Source organism: Trichechus manatus, unplaced genomic scaffold (genome assembly GCF_000243295.1).
Source record: "Trichechus manatus latirostris isolate Lorelei unplaced genomic scaffold, TriManLat1.0 scaffold00086, whole genome shotgun sequence".
Classification (NCBI taxonomy): Eukaryota; Metazoa; Chordata; class Mammalia; order Sirenia; family Trichechidae; genus Trichechus; species Trichechus manatus.
In genome coordinates, this window is record NW_004444022.1 from 10,758,085 (window position 1) to 10,771,454 (window position 13,370).

Here is a 13,370-nt window from a genome sequence, read left to right on the forward strand (position 1 = left end):
ACACTGCATCTGGTTTGGGAATTCAGGGGGGTGTCATTTGAGGTGACCATGTGCTTGGATGTGGGTTATGATCAAGAGCCCTAGTATTTGTTCTGGGTGCGGAAATTCATAGGTCCTTATTATGTAATTAAAAATGGCTAAAGAAACAAATAAAAGTGAGTCATATAAGTCTCAATGATGAGAGTATGTTATAAACCAAGCATTATAATTAATCCAATTCTGTGCATCTGAGGTACAAAGAAGAAAATAAAATTATATAGTTCTCAAAATATATGAATATTAAGGAAATTCAATATTTAATCATATTTTAAGAGTTGACATGGTAGGCTATATTTTGTGACTTTTGTAAAATTTTTAGATTATAATACGAAGAGGATTTTTCGTTAAAGCTCATTACCAGATTAACTGCATCTATATCGGGAAGCTGGTGGTAGAGTGGGTAAAGAGTTTGACTGCTAACCAAAAGATCAGCAGTTTGAATCCACTAGATGCTCCTTGGAAACTCTACGGGGCAGTTCTGCTCTGTCCTATAGGGTTGCCTTGAGTCGGAATAGACTCGATAGCAACGGGTTTTATAATGTAAAAAACATGGAAATCATTCTATTCTATTTTCTTAATGCTCATTTTAATTACATTTCATCTGTTTTTCTAAAGAAAAAAGGTAGTACTTGACACAATTATTTTTATGCAAAAGTACTTATAACTCATAAAGAACAAATATTTGAAACATTTGAAGTGTTAAGCATTTAAATAATGAGCCAAAACATATCTGCTAGAAACATATGGGGTCTTGGACTGAATACTCTGGGTCGGTATGTGACATTTCAGATTTACATATCTTATTTCCTAAAATACATAGTTTGTTTTATTTCTAAAGAATTGGGAGCATCCTGGAATATAAAAGCTAAATCTATTACGAATTATTAAAAATGTAATGTGATATATACAAGATCCAAAACAAACACAAGAACTAATCAATAAAAGAATAGGAATTTCAGCTTACAAAAACAACTGGCAATCTTTAGAATTGGGAAATACTATTTTGTAACAAAACTCATTTAGTCATGTCCTTTTCTCTGACTGTGGTTTCCATGATTTCGCTCTTAAAATGAGTCCCCTGCTGTTTTCCAGGCAGTGTTCTAGGTGCTGGTATCCAGCAGCAATCCCCACAGTCTGCATCTCACCATGTATGTAAGAAAGCAAGGACCTAAATTAGAGGATTGTGATTAGAAGCATCTGTCATTGTGATGATTGATTGTGGTCTCTTAATTTGAAATCACTTTGTTTTCTCTGTCCACAAGGTCTTAAAGTCTGAGGTGTGTCTCTTCCAATTGTAGTCACACGGGCCTCTTGCACCTTAATGTTAGCTGCTACATAAGATGGCTACTTAACTCTTTTAAGATACGCTCAGGGTCCTTCAAAGTGAAATTTGAGTACGCTATTCTGCACACATTTGAAATCAGAGTTCTAAACATACTCTCAAGATTTTATGAAAGTCTAATTGGTGATTTTCACTTGTTTTTGTACCAGATAAAAGAACTAACATTCAATGTTATTTAAAAATGTGATTGGATATTATTTTTCCAGATTAACTGATGGTTCCTTTCTATTATTTCATTCTACTATTTTCTATCATTCCCTTGACTCTCCCTTATTTGGGAGGCTAGACCACAGAAGAATGCAGAGAACAAGAGCCAAATTATTCTACTGAAATAGAGCCATCTAGACTTGATGAGGCTATTGTGGATATACGGGAAGGAACACCCTGCAGTAATTTCCTTGGGCCATTGACCACAGACCAGAATGGAAGCTGGATTTTTGAATGGATACAATCGCAGGTAAATGGTGTTTGAGGGTCAGATTCCCTCCCTTCTCCTTGTGTCTTGGTACAATGTAAATAATCAGACACAATCTTGGAAAACCAGGACTGTGGAGAGAATGGGTATGAGGGTAAGGAGGAGATGCATCTTTAAATTTACTGAGATGATGTTTCTATCACACAGATATAGAAAATTATAAAAATACAAAAAGTCATACTTGCGCACTTGAGTTTATGGCCTGTGATTTAAGACTGGTACCTGTAGATTGCGTGTATTTCAGTTTAGATACAATGGCCTCTGCAAACAAGGACGGAAAAAGACTGAGCTGCAACATGGCTTGATCCAAGGCTAGAGACTCATGAACTATAAAATTTTATCATAGCACTTGTAATATGCTGTCATAAATAGAAAAAAAATCAGTACAGGTGAAATACTGGCCTCCTGAAGCAGCATGAAGATGATCTGATATATAAATTTGGAGAATGGGGGACGGAGACGGGAGGCATAAACAATCTTGGTGCAAATGGGAAGGTGACTCTTGGTAGTTCGATTTCATGTTCCAGTCAGGATGAGTTTATTAGTCTCTCTTCTAGACTTGGGTTTAAATAAAAATAGAAAATAGCCAAAATATAGGGAAGATGATACTAAAAAATGTCCGTATTTAGAGAAAATGTTAAAAAAGAAAGATTTTGTATTAGTTTTAGAAATTAACCTTGGCCTAAATGACGAAAATCGCACTGCATTACAATGAATCCATAATTAGATCAGCTCATTTTTAACTAAACGAGGCCCGTGAATTACAATATTTCACATATAAGAACCATGATAAAGATTATTAATAAAAATAAGGTTCTTGGTGGAGTCTTCTGGGAAGTCCTTAGTGGTATGAATCATTCCAAGAAAAGCAACCTTTCCAATTACAATATGACTGTTTGTGTAAATATCATTGGTACTATTAAGTAATGGTTAAGAACATGGGCTTTGGATTCAGGTGGACTTTGATTCAAAGGCTGACCCTACAATTTAGTAGCCGTGTAAGTCAGAGCAATTCACTTTGACTTTCTGTAAATGTGAATAAGAGTACCAACTTCACCGTATTGTTATGGATGTTAAATCTGATAACATAATTAATGTGACTGGCATATGGTAGTAATATTTATTATTAAAAGTTTTACTAATTGGAGATTTTTAGCAATCCAACCCAGGATATAAAATGTTTGTCTCTGTTGGTTTAACGAAATATCTTCAATTATGGAGGCATTATGATTGCTGTACTTCCCAAACAATTTATTTTTGTTACACACTGGAAATCATGGATAAATGCTTTCATATGGAAACAAATCACAAAGTATGGCCAAAAAAAAAAAAAAGCCGTGAAAAGACAGTGAGTGAAAAAACAAATCTTTTACACAATACTCTTTATATCTTCTTAAGTAAAACAAGAAAAAAGAAAAGATAATTTTGAAAGGCTTCTGGCAGATACTAATGATAATATTATTAGTACTACTACTTAATTCGCATTCTATTTAGTAGCATTCTTACTTCAGTCATCCAGAGATCTTAACTAAAATGAAACGATAAGCTTTTATAGGCTAATTGAGGAAAGTGGAGGCTGTTACGAATTTACTTTGAGGAAAATATAAATGCAGAAATGTTGAATAAGTCCAGAAATATCACCCTAATGAAATAACTCTTCTTCCAGACTCCTATTTCATCCTATGAATGCAAGCTTTATTTAAGAAAATAATCCTAGCATATTTCCATAAATCAGAGTCCTGACAAATATATAAGAAAACGTGGAGATTAGTATAAAACTCACACTTAATAAGACTACAATTAAAACATACTTTAAAAATCCTTCAGAATTCACTACCTTATTCTTGACAGAGAATTTGGTTTTTTAGAAAAATAATATGCAAGCCAAATTTCAGAATTTGATAACATTTATTTGATAGTCCCTTTGGTAACTTTTCCTTTTTGACATTTTGAAGAAATGGTGTCTAACCTTGGCTAGTAGTTTTATTAACTCTGATTAGCCCCCACTTTCAACCTTTTTTGGAACATGCTAGAGGTAACTTACATCTTTGCTTAAACTGGAGAGTGACCTAAATTTTTATTTTGCTTTTAATTTTAATTAATTTTATCACTGGAGACAGATAAGTGAGTCTTAATATCATAAGAATACGAAAGGAAAATCCAATGCATCAAAAGCATTGAGAAAGCAGAAGCTTTCTCGCTAGGGATTTTGTCTTGACCTTTGCCAACAATGAGGGAAGCAGATAGTGAGTAAAGGAAGAGTATTTCTCGAGAGACTTTTTGCTGGAGTCAGAAGGTAGCAGCGATTGCTTGGAAATAGAACACTCTACTGCTGTAAAATGAAGCTCTTTTACAAGTCTTTCAGTTGCTGCTGCTGCTCCTGACAGTGAAGCTATTTTAACTTTTAATTTGCTGAAAGGCAAATAAGGCAGCTGTCTTCACAGTGGGATGTTAGGGGTGAGTGTTAGAGAAACAGCTTCTTTTCATGTAAATTAAAGGAGAATATACTAAAGAAAACTTTACTGTTACTCTCCGGATTCTCAGCAAGCAGGCCAGAGTGTCATCTTTAGTGATTGCCTTACGCTTTCTTTTAATTTCCCAACCACTTGAGATCTGAGGGCAGATTTTAGATCTGACAGCATTGAAATTCAAGTCAGGAACTGCCTCTCCCTCCACCTTCTCAAACACCAAAAAATCATAAAACCTTTCGGATGATGTCTGAACTTAGGATTCTACTTAGTGTTTTCATTAAACCTTTATTCTTTTCTTTATGTTATTCTTTTTCATCAGAGCATTTTCCCGGGAGAATTGAAGCAGAGTTAGCAGGAATTAAGATTGCACCTACTTTTCATTAAATAGGGGGTGATTCCTTTTGGAGCTGCCCTCTAAAGTTCTCAACAGAAAGCACTGCTCTCTGCATTATCCCCTTCTAACTTCTGGTGGTTTTATTTATCTATTGATTGGTATTACACATCCCTTCTAATGCTAACATTAGATAATGCCTTATCAGAGCACTTAGTGGAAAATTACTGTATAAAGGCAGAGAGTTCATTAAATAGTTTGAACTACGTGTCTGGGTTGCATCATCAGCCAAATATATATTCTAACTATAGGACTGATTTGGAATTTTGTTACGTCGACTCATTTATCTCTGCTATATGTTTTGTCTTTTTTTGAGTAACTTACATTATTTCGATGAATGCAGAACTCCCCTTTATATTTAATATAATACATTTTTAATGGCTAATGATTGTATAGATAGTCTCATATGGGAGAGTAAAAACATTTCCCTTTGGTTATCATTATAAATTTACTTCTGAATAAATTAAAAAATGAAATCATCATCCCTGTCAGAAATGTGCAGGAAAACAAAAGCTTATTAAGAATTTGCTTTCCCTTGGTGAAATATATTATCAATAATCATTGCAGTCCATAATGCATGTGGCTTGGTATGACATACTAATTTTTACCGGTTAATGTTTAGAAAAAATTTTTGTTTTACTTTTTGATTTTCTCTTCTGTGGACTCTCATTAGTAGCGTGTCTTCTGCGCGTGAGTTTGTGTTATAGTAATTGAACTGAACCTGTAGGGACATGAACTGTTAGACAAAGTAACTCTTGATGAACTTGTGCCTTTAGTGGTGCTCTACCTTTCCATCTTTAATCAGGTGTTCAATTTAGAAAGAACCCTCTTGACTAAAATCACTGCGAATTAATAACAATTATGTAAAAGATGTTTCATTAGCATCTTTTGCAGAAGAACAGCCTCCCAGATTCAACTGTGATAGCTATTGTGAAGATAGGATTAACTAAGTGGCACATTTGTCGCTTTTCCTTTTAATTATTACTTAATAAATGCTCTCAAACAATCTATCTTTAGGCTAATTTTATTCTATTAAAGTTATCACTATTCATTTTAAATATCACTTGCTTTCAGTTATATTGTTGTGGGATCCTGCAAAATGTTAGAGTTAGCATTGCTAACTCAAAGGTGACTTGTGGCACAGGGATGATTTATGCCTGTGGAATTGCAGAGGTCTAAAAATAGGGCTTAGTGTTACATTAATATGTAGTGCAGTACACAGGCACAATAGGGTTAGAGGAGGACGGAGTTTTATCCCTAATGCTCAGTTTTCTTGCTTTCGTCTCAAGTCTGAGCAGCGCCTGAATAATTAGTCATTACTCATTTGTCATTTGCATCATTTCCTATCAGTACATACCATCCTGTCCCACCATCTCCCAGGTGTCTATGAGGAAGCACGTAATCTGTAAATAGCCTTTCTGCACAACTCTAGTTGCTGCTTTAATTTGAAGATATCCTCTGTATGTTAGACTATACAATAACAGATCATTGCTGCTAGGTTCTAATGGGGTAAGTTTGCAACTTTGACCTTAGGATGAGATCAGAAATGCAAGTGTCCAGCTAGACAAAAGGCAAGTATACAGATTCCGAGAAGAAGTCTTTGTTAGCAAGGTGAATGCCAGCAGTTCTGTGGAATCAACATGTCTGAATGAACAGCAGGCAGGATTTTGGTCAATGTTTCCTCTGGTGTGATGCTTCTGATTTCAGTTATAATGAGTGAGAGATGGCAGTGTTGAAAGATGCTTTTCTTCAACATTTCTGAGGGTGAACTCGGGCCACACAAGTGGAAGTCACATAACTGAGTTCACCCGTCTATTGTCAACAGAGCTAGAGGTTGCATGAACATAAGGTTAGGCTGTGGAGAGAGAAATCAAGACTAGCACCATCCAGAATATGCACGGGAGACAGAGAAATTGAGTAGTTTCTCTCCCCGTTGGAGGAACCGGAGTAGACTGTTCATGAAACAGATGAAAAGATGATAAAGCAATTGTTGTTCAGGACAGAAATCTATTAAGATTAAATATGGTAGCTATAGGATTGGCTAAATATCATAAGTTGCTAGCTTATTTCCCTCTAATATATACATATTTAAATCTTTATCTTACTTTAATATGATGAGGAAGTTGGGTCCAGGGTCTATTACTGTTTTATATATAATATGTATATATGCATATTGTTGTTGTAGTTAGATGCCATCGAGTCAGTTCCGACTCATAGTGACCCTATGTACCAGAGAACGAAACCCTGCCCAGTCCTGCGCCATGCTCACAATCGTTGTCGTGCTTGAGCCCATTGTTGCAGCCGCTGTGTCAATCCATCTCGTTGAGGGTCTTCCTCTTTTTCGCTGACCCTCTACTTTACCAAGCATGATGTCCTTCTCCAGAGACTGATCCCTTCTGACAACACGTCTAAGGTATGTAAGACGTAGTCTCGCCATCCTTGCTGCTAAGGAGCATTCTGGTTGTACTTCTTCCAAGACAGATTTGTTCGTTCTTTCGGCAGTCCGTGGTATATTCAATATTCTTCGCCAACAGCACAATTCAAAGGGGACAATTCTTCTTCGGTCTTCCCTATTCATTGTCCAGCATTTACATGCATATGACGCAATTGAAAATGCCATGGCTTGGGTCAGGCGCACCTTAGTCTCCAAGGTCATATCTTTGCTTTTCAACACTATATATATGTATGTATACATATATATGTAGGAACTCTGGTGGCACAGTGGTTAAGAGCTTGGCTTCTAAACAAAAGGTCAGCAGTTCAAATCCACCAGGTGCTCCTTGGAAACCCTATGGGGCAATTCTACTCTGTCCTATAGGTCGCTATGGGTTGGAATCGACTTGATGGCAATGCGGTTGGTTTGATTTATATACACACACACACACACACATATACATACATGATTACATAGCTTATACTGTACTATAAGGAGCCCTCGTGGCGCAATAATTAAGTGCTCATCTGTTGACTAAAAGGATGGCAGTTTAACCCACCCAGCCACTCCACGGCAGAAAGACCTGGCATTCTGTCCCTGTAAAGATTACAGCCTAGAAAACCCTATGTGGCAGTTCTACTCTGTCACATGGGGTTGCTATGTGTCGAAATCAATTGTACGGCAACAATGACAACAACATACTGTATTATATACTAGATATGGTATATTATATACCAAGCCAAAACCAAACCTATTGCCGCCGAGTCGATTCCGATTATATAGTACAGTATAATGTTGTTAGGTGCCATCGAGTTGATTCTGACTCATAGCGACCCCATATACAACAGAATGAAACATTGCCTTGTCCTGCGTCATCCTCACAATTGTTATTATGCTTGAGCCCATTGTTGCAGCCACTGTGTCAATCCATCTCATTGAAGGTCTTCCTCTTTATGACTGATCTTCTACTTTACCAGGCATGATGTCCTTCTCTAGGGACTAGTCTGTATATCTCTATGACTATAATGAAATTATTCAGATTCTGGAGGTGTCTCTGTTGTTCTTTTCAGCAATGGTAATTTAGAACTGTTCTGACACTTGTTTAACAGATAGCTCAGCTCTTGGAGTTTACTGGGAAAAGATCACAGGGGTCACCATCTCAGCAATAATTTTGTGTGTCTGTAAGCCTTCCTTGTTGCTGTGGTGTAACAATGTGGAACATGCTAAACTAGTCACCAGCTGCAAATTTAAATACACACTGAGGACAGTAATCTAATTTTCAGAGAATATTAACTTGATCTTAATAAATGTTGATGTTTAATTGTGACCTTTAAATTACGCTTTTTGAAGAAAAATGTCTCATGTTTTCACAATGTGAACTGTTGAAAAGTCATGGTACTGTGGCTGATCTTTTTAACGATCCCAGAAAAATATTTTAAAAATAGCAATAGTTTCTACCTGAACCCAGACCAGTGCACCTCAATAGAAATAACAGCCCAGTAAATCTCTCCTGATTACTTACTTTAAACTCAAAGAAAACATAATCAAGGGAGGACAAAGTGTTAGTATAATGAGAGCAAGATGAAAAATGGATCTCTGATGCTTTTGCAGTTAATTATGTGAGAGTCACTGTTCAACATTATTCTATAGAAACTATGAGATGCAGCTTATCAGTGAATAAGACCTCTTTTCAGTTAGCTCCCACTTGTTCCCTCTCAGCTTCTTAGCAAGGGAAACTCCTGCTTATCCTTCAGGACCCGTATGTAATGTTGCTTTTCTCCTTTGAGGCCTTCTCCAGCCTCCTATACCACGCACAGGCAGAGCGAAATTACTCACTCAGCACTTCGTTCATAATTTTGTTAGCACTGCTGTGTGTTTTAGAATTAATCAAGTTTTGTAATTTTCTCCTTCCCTTTTCTTTGAGCTCCTTGAAGGCAGAGACTGTATCTTATTCATTTCAATTTACCATTGTCTAATGCTAAACCTAATACTAAATCTAGAGTAGGTACTCAACGAATATTTGGTGAAAATTGAGAAAATGAATGGGCTGTCTTAACAGGATCTACAATGATTCCTTTCTCAACTGAGCTGAAGTCGAGCTTTCTACATAAGGTGATGGTACATGCCCTCTGAGGGGTTGCTGTTGCAGAAGCTGCATTGAAGGTCCTGCAGCCCATCATCCGTAGAGCTACCTTGGAACCTGCTTGTGTTCTACAGTGCTTTGTCTTTCAGGATAAGAGCCATGTGTGGGCTTATGGAAGAACACTCAGTCTGAGGAAATTTGACAACCAAATATTGTGTGATGAGTATGCATCTCCACGTAAATGCAGAAATATCCTCGAGATATATATTTTAACTAAGTTCCAATTCATGGTAAGCATGATTATTGATCAGAGATGTGTCAGTTCTTTGTACCTTTAGGTTTATTTAGGAGATGGTCTGATAATTTGGTGTCAGCCATGGCACTATATGGGTCAAATCCATTAGTCAATGCAAAACTGTACTGGCTCTTGGGGTTATTAGATGGCATGGGTTATTGGTAAAGGAACCTAGTCTATGGAGTGCTGGCTGGCTGAGCTGCCCTTATGTTTGAGGGATCTCTTAGAGTCCTTAGGACTCCCCCGAGTCCTGGTTTATTCTGGTACATTCTTGGAAAACAGGCTCTGATTCACAGTTGTCAGTGGATAATCTGCTACCAGCCTAGGCCATTTTTGCAGTGTGAGTACTTGAGCATGTAAATGTATCTGTGTATATGTGTATGTTTTAAGGTGTCACAATTCAACGTTATTCTATAGAAATGGCAAGATGCAGCTGATCATAGTGACTGAGACCTTTTTCCTGATATAGCTCTATCACATACATAATTTCCTAAGCCTCAAATTTCCTTAGTTTCTATGATATTGGGATCAAAATAATACCTACCTTTAGGCCACTGTATAGGTTGGGAACTACTTCTTCTCAGGTGCCATTCACATTGTAGTCTATGTGACTGGTACCCCTGGGATTTGAAGAGCACAATGTGTGCAGCCATACAAGGCAGACTTGTTTCCCTATACAGTAGTTATGAGAATTAATGAGTCACTGCATGTAGAGTGCTTAGTGCAGTCCTTGGCATTTAGGAAGTGACAATAAATGATTGCTTTTATTGTTATAATTTGAAGACTGTCTTTTTAAGAAGACTAGGTAGGATAAGAGGGATAAGAGGTATGATATGAAGCCATAACAAATAATATTTTAAAGTGATACCAACAGGTGGGTAAGGGGTTGAAAATACAATCTATTCCACAAATCATTGCTAGGGTCTATGTTTAGAAGTAGCAGCTAACTTCTTAGAAATCCTAGATGAGACTGTATATTATAGCAACATTGCATGTACTTGGAGGTGATTTTTCTATCACCAATCCTTTATGACATTACAATCCTTTAGAATATAACTTTTATTAGAAGCAAGCAAATAAACCTAGGGGATCTCTGAAATAGCTGTTTCAAAGCCCTTGCATCAAAAACACAGAATTGACCTCTGGGTTCTTCTAAAATTTTAATGACTCTTAATAAAAATATGGTTCTTAAACAACATGGTCATCTTGTTTCTCTACCCAGAGCACACTGAAATAGCAAACTTGAATGTGTAGATGTGTTTGTGTGAACTGCTATTACGAAGAAGCAGTGTTAGTGGCAGATACAATACACAATGGCAGCAAGTATAATAATATTCAAAAGTTTGACCTCGAGGGATAAAAAGGAAAAGCAAAACAACCCCAAAAACCCATGTTGATGATTATCTCTGAGACATTAAGAAAATATGTTCAATATTTTCTGTTTTAAAAGGCAACTCATATCTAAATTTTATTCCCATTTTATAAGCATTTATTGAATAAAACAAAAAAAGGAGTTGCTAAGAGGAGACCACATGATGTGGTTGAAAAAAATCTGGAGTCAGACTGAGTTTGAATTCCAGATTCATCTCTTATGCTTAAATGATGAGGGCAAAGTCCTTATCAGCTGAACTTTGGTTTCCTCATCTGTAAAGTAGGGGTAATACTTCACACCATGAAGTGGTGCTGTTGGGCTGGGATGACGTGTATGTAAAATGTAGCTGGTGGAGGGCCTGGCACATTGTTGCCTCTCAGTATATTATTTACCTCTTAAAAGTATACTTAAAAGTGTTTGCTTGGCTAAATTTATTTATCTAAAACACTCCATCCTCAATGAGATTTCACTCTGTTGTGATTTCTCTGACTGAAAATTAAATTTATACTGCATATCACAGACAATAGCTGGTCATTGAACTCAATAATTATAAACTTTGAATGATCTGGACATTACTAAAAGCCTGCAGGTGTGAATCTGTAGTAAAGTGCTAGCATGGTCTAAGATTTTCGTAACTACTTGTTTTGTAGTTTTGTGAGGTTTCTGGAATGTTATGATTCTCTAGTATGAAGAAGGAAAGATAAATTTTATTTATTGTCAGTGCTACTGAAGTTAAGAAGACTGATCACATTCTTGTGTTAAATGCACTTTTAATATAGTTCGGATAATGGTTCTGGGCTGTGTTACACTTCACTTTTTTTTTTTTCATTTACTCGTAGGTGCTTCTTGTCATTATTATATATCTTATTGATTTGGAGGATGTTCTAGAGACTTACACTATTGATTAGGCAGGGTGTTTCTATATTTTGTGATTTATCAGTTTTCGCTCCTTATATCTTTATTACCACTGGAGTCACATTGAGAAGAGCCACAGATTCCTTTCTATCATGGAATTTTTAGTGTCTTTCATGACATTTTCTGGATTAAATAATTTTATAAGAGCTACCTAATTCCCCTAAATTTATCTAAAATATACCATCTGCTTTGTAATCTCAAGTGATCTTATGGTTTATTAGATTTATTAAGCAAACATTTAATATGTAAATATAATTTAATAAGCTTCCCACAGGTGTCTAATTAGGCTTTAATTTCTGCCACTAGAGCTAACTTCAGTAAAATGTATGTAGATCTCTAAGTCATGATAATATCTCTAAGTTAACTGGTCAAATCTGAATTCATACTTTAGTTCAGTTTCAATTTGGATAACTTTAAGTCTCTGATAGATTCTGATGGCAGAACATTCTGTCAAAGAGGTGGTTCTTAAGCTTTTGCAGGTTACTTTATAAGCCAGGACCAATTCTGTTGCAAGTGACAGAGAAATCCAACTGAAACTAGCTTAACAAAAAGAGAATTGTATTAGCTCAAGGGTCTCGGAAGAATACTGGGGTAGATCGCAGAACTGGAGGAGGAGACATAAGGCCCAGAGCCTTAACGAATGGAATGAAGGACTCAATGATGGCAGAAGTCTGTCTGTCTCTGTCTGTTTTTCATCTGTGTTTCTACTTCTTTATATGTTTGCCTTACTTTGGAAGGATTTTTCCATATGGCAGAGAACATGGCTGCTACAGCCCAAGCTTAACTACTCCAGTGGAAAAAGAGCTCCTTTCTCTGAATGTCCATTTATCGGTGCCAAGGAAAACTCTGATTGGCCAGAATGGCCAGATCTTAGTCATGTGCCCAAATCTCTGGCCATGGGGGTGATGGTAAAGCTTGCTAAAAACCAAGACCCAAACCCATTGCCAGTGAGTTGATTCCAACTCATACGTAAACAAAAGTTAACCTTGATCACTCACTCTTTAATCCTACGGAAAACTGGGTGAATGTTAAAGACTACTGCAGGAAATTCTTTGCAAAAATAGTGCTTGCATACTGTTTTACATCGTTCATGGTCCCTCCTTAATGGTTCGTGGTTGGCAACTTGATTCATAACTGAAATCAAATTTTGGCAAATGTGTTTTCACTTTCAAAATAGTAAGTTGTTGTTAAATATATATATATTTGTCCAATAAAATTCAAGGAAATAGCTCCTTATAATACAAGGGAATGTAAAGACTTTAGTTATCTAGGGATCAACTTTACAAGCTTAAAACAACTTTAAGCATTAGTGACAAAGAAGTTTCTAAGAACAGTGAACACAGCTGGGAACCAGAACTTTTCTCATGCAGACTATAATCATGTGTTGCTTAACATCCACGTTCTGTGAAATAGGATGTTATGTGATTTGGTTGTTGTGTAAACACCATATTACAGGTATATACAGGCAGTCCCTGGGTTGCCCAGCCCCACCTGCTGTTCCACCTGCTTGCAGAACAGGAGTAGTGGGGACCCACAGCCTGCTGACACCTGCC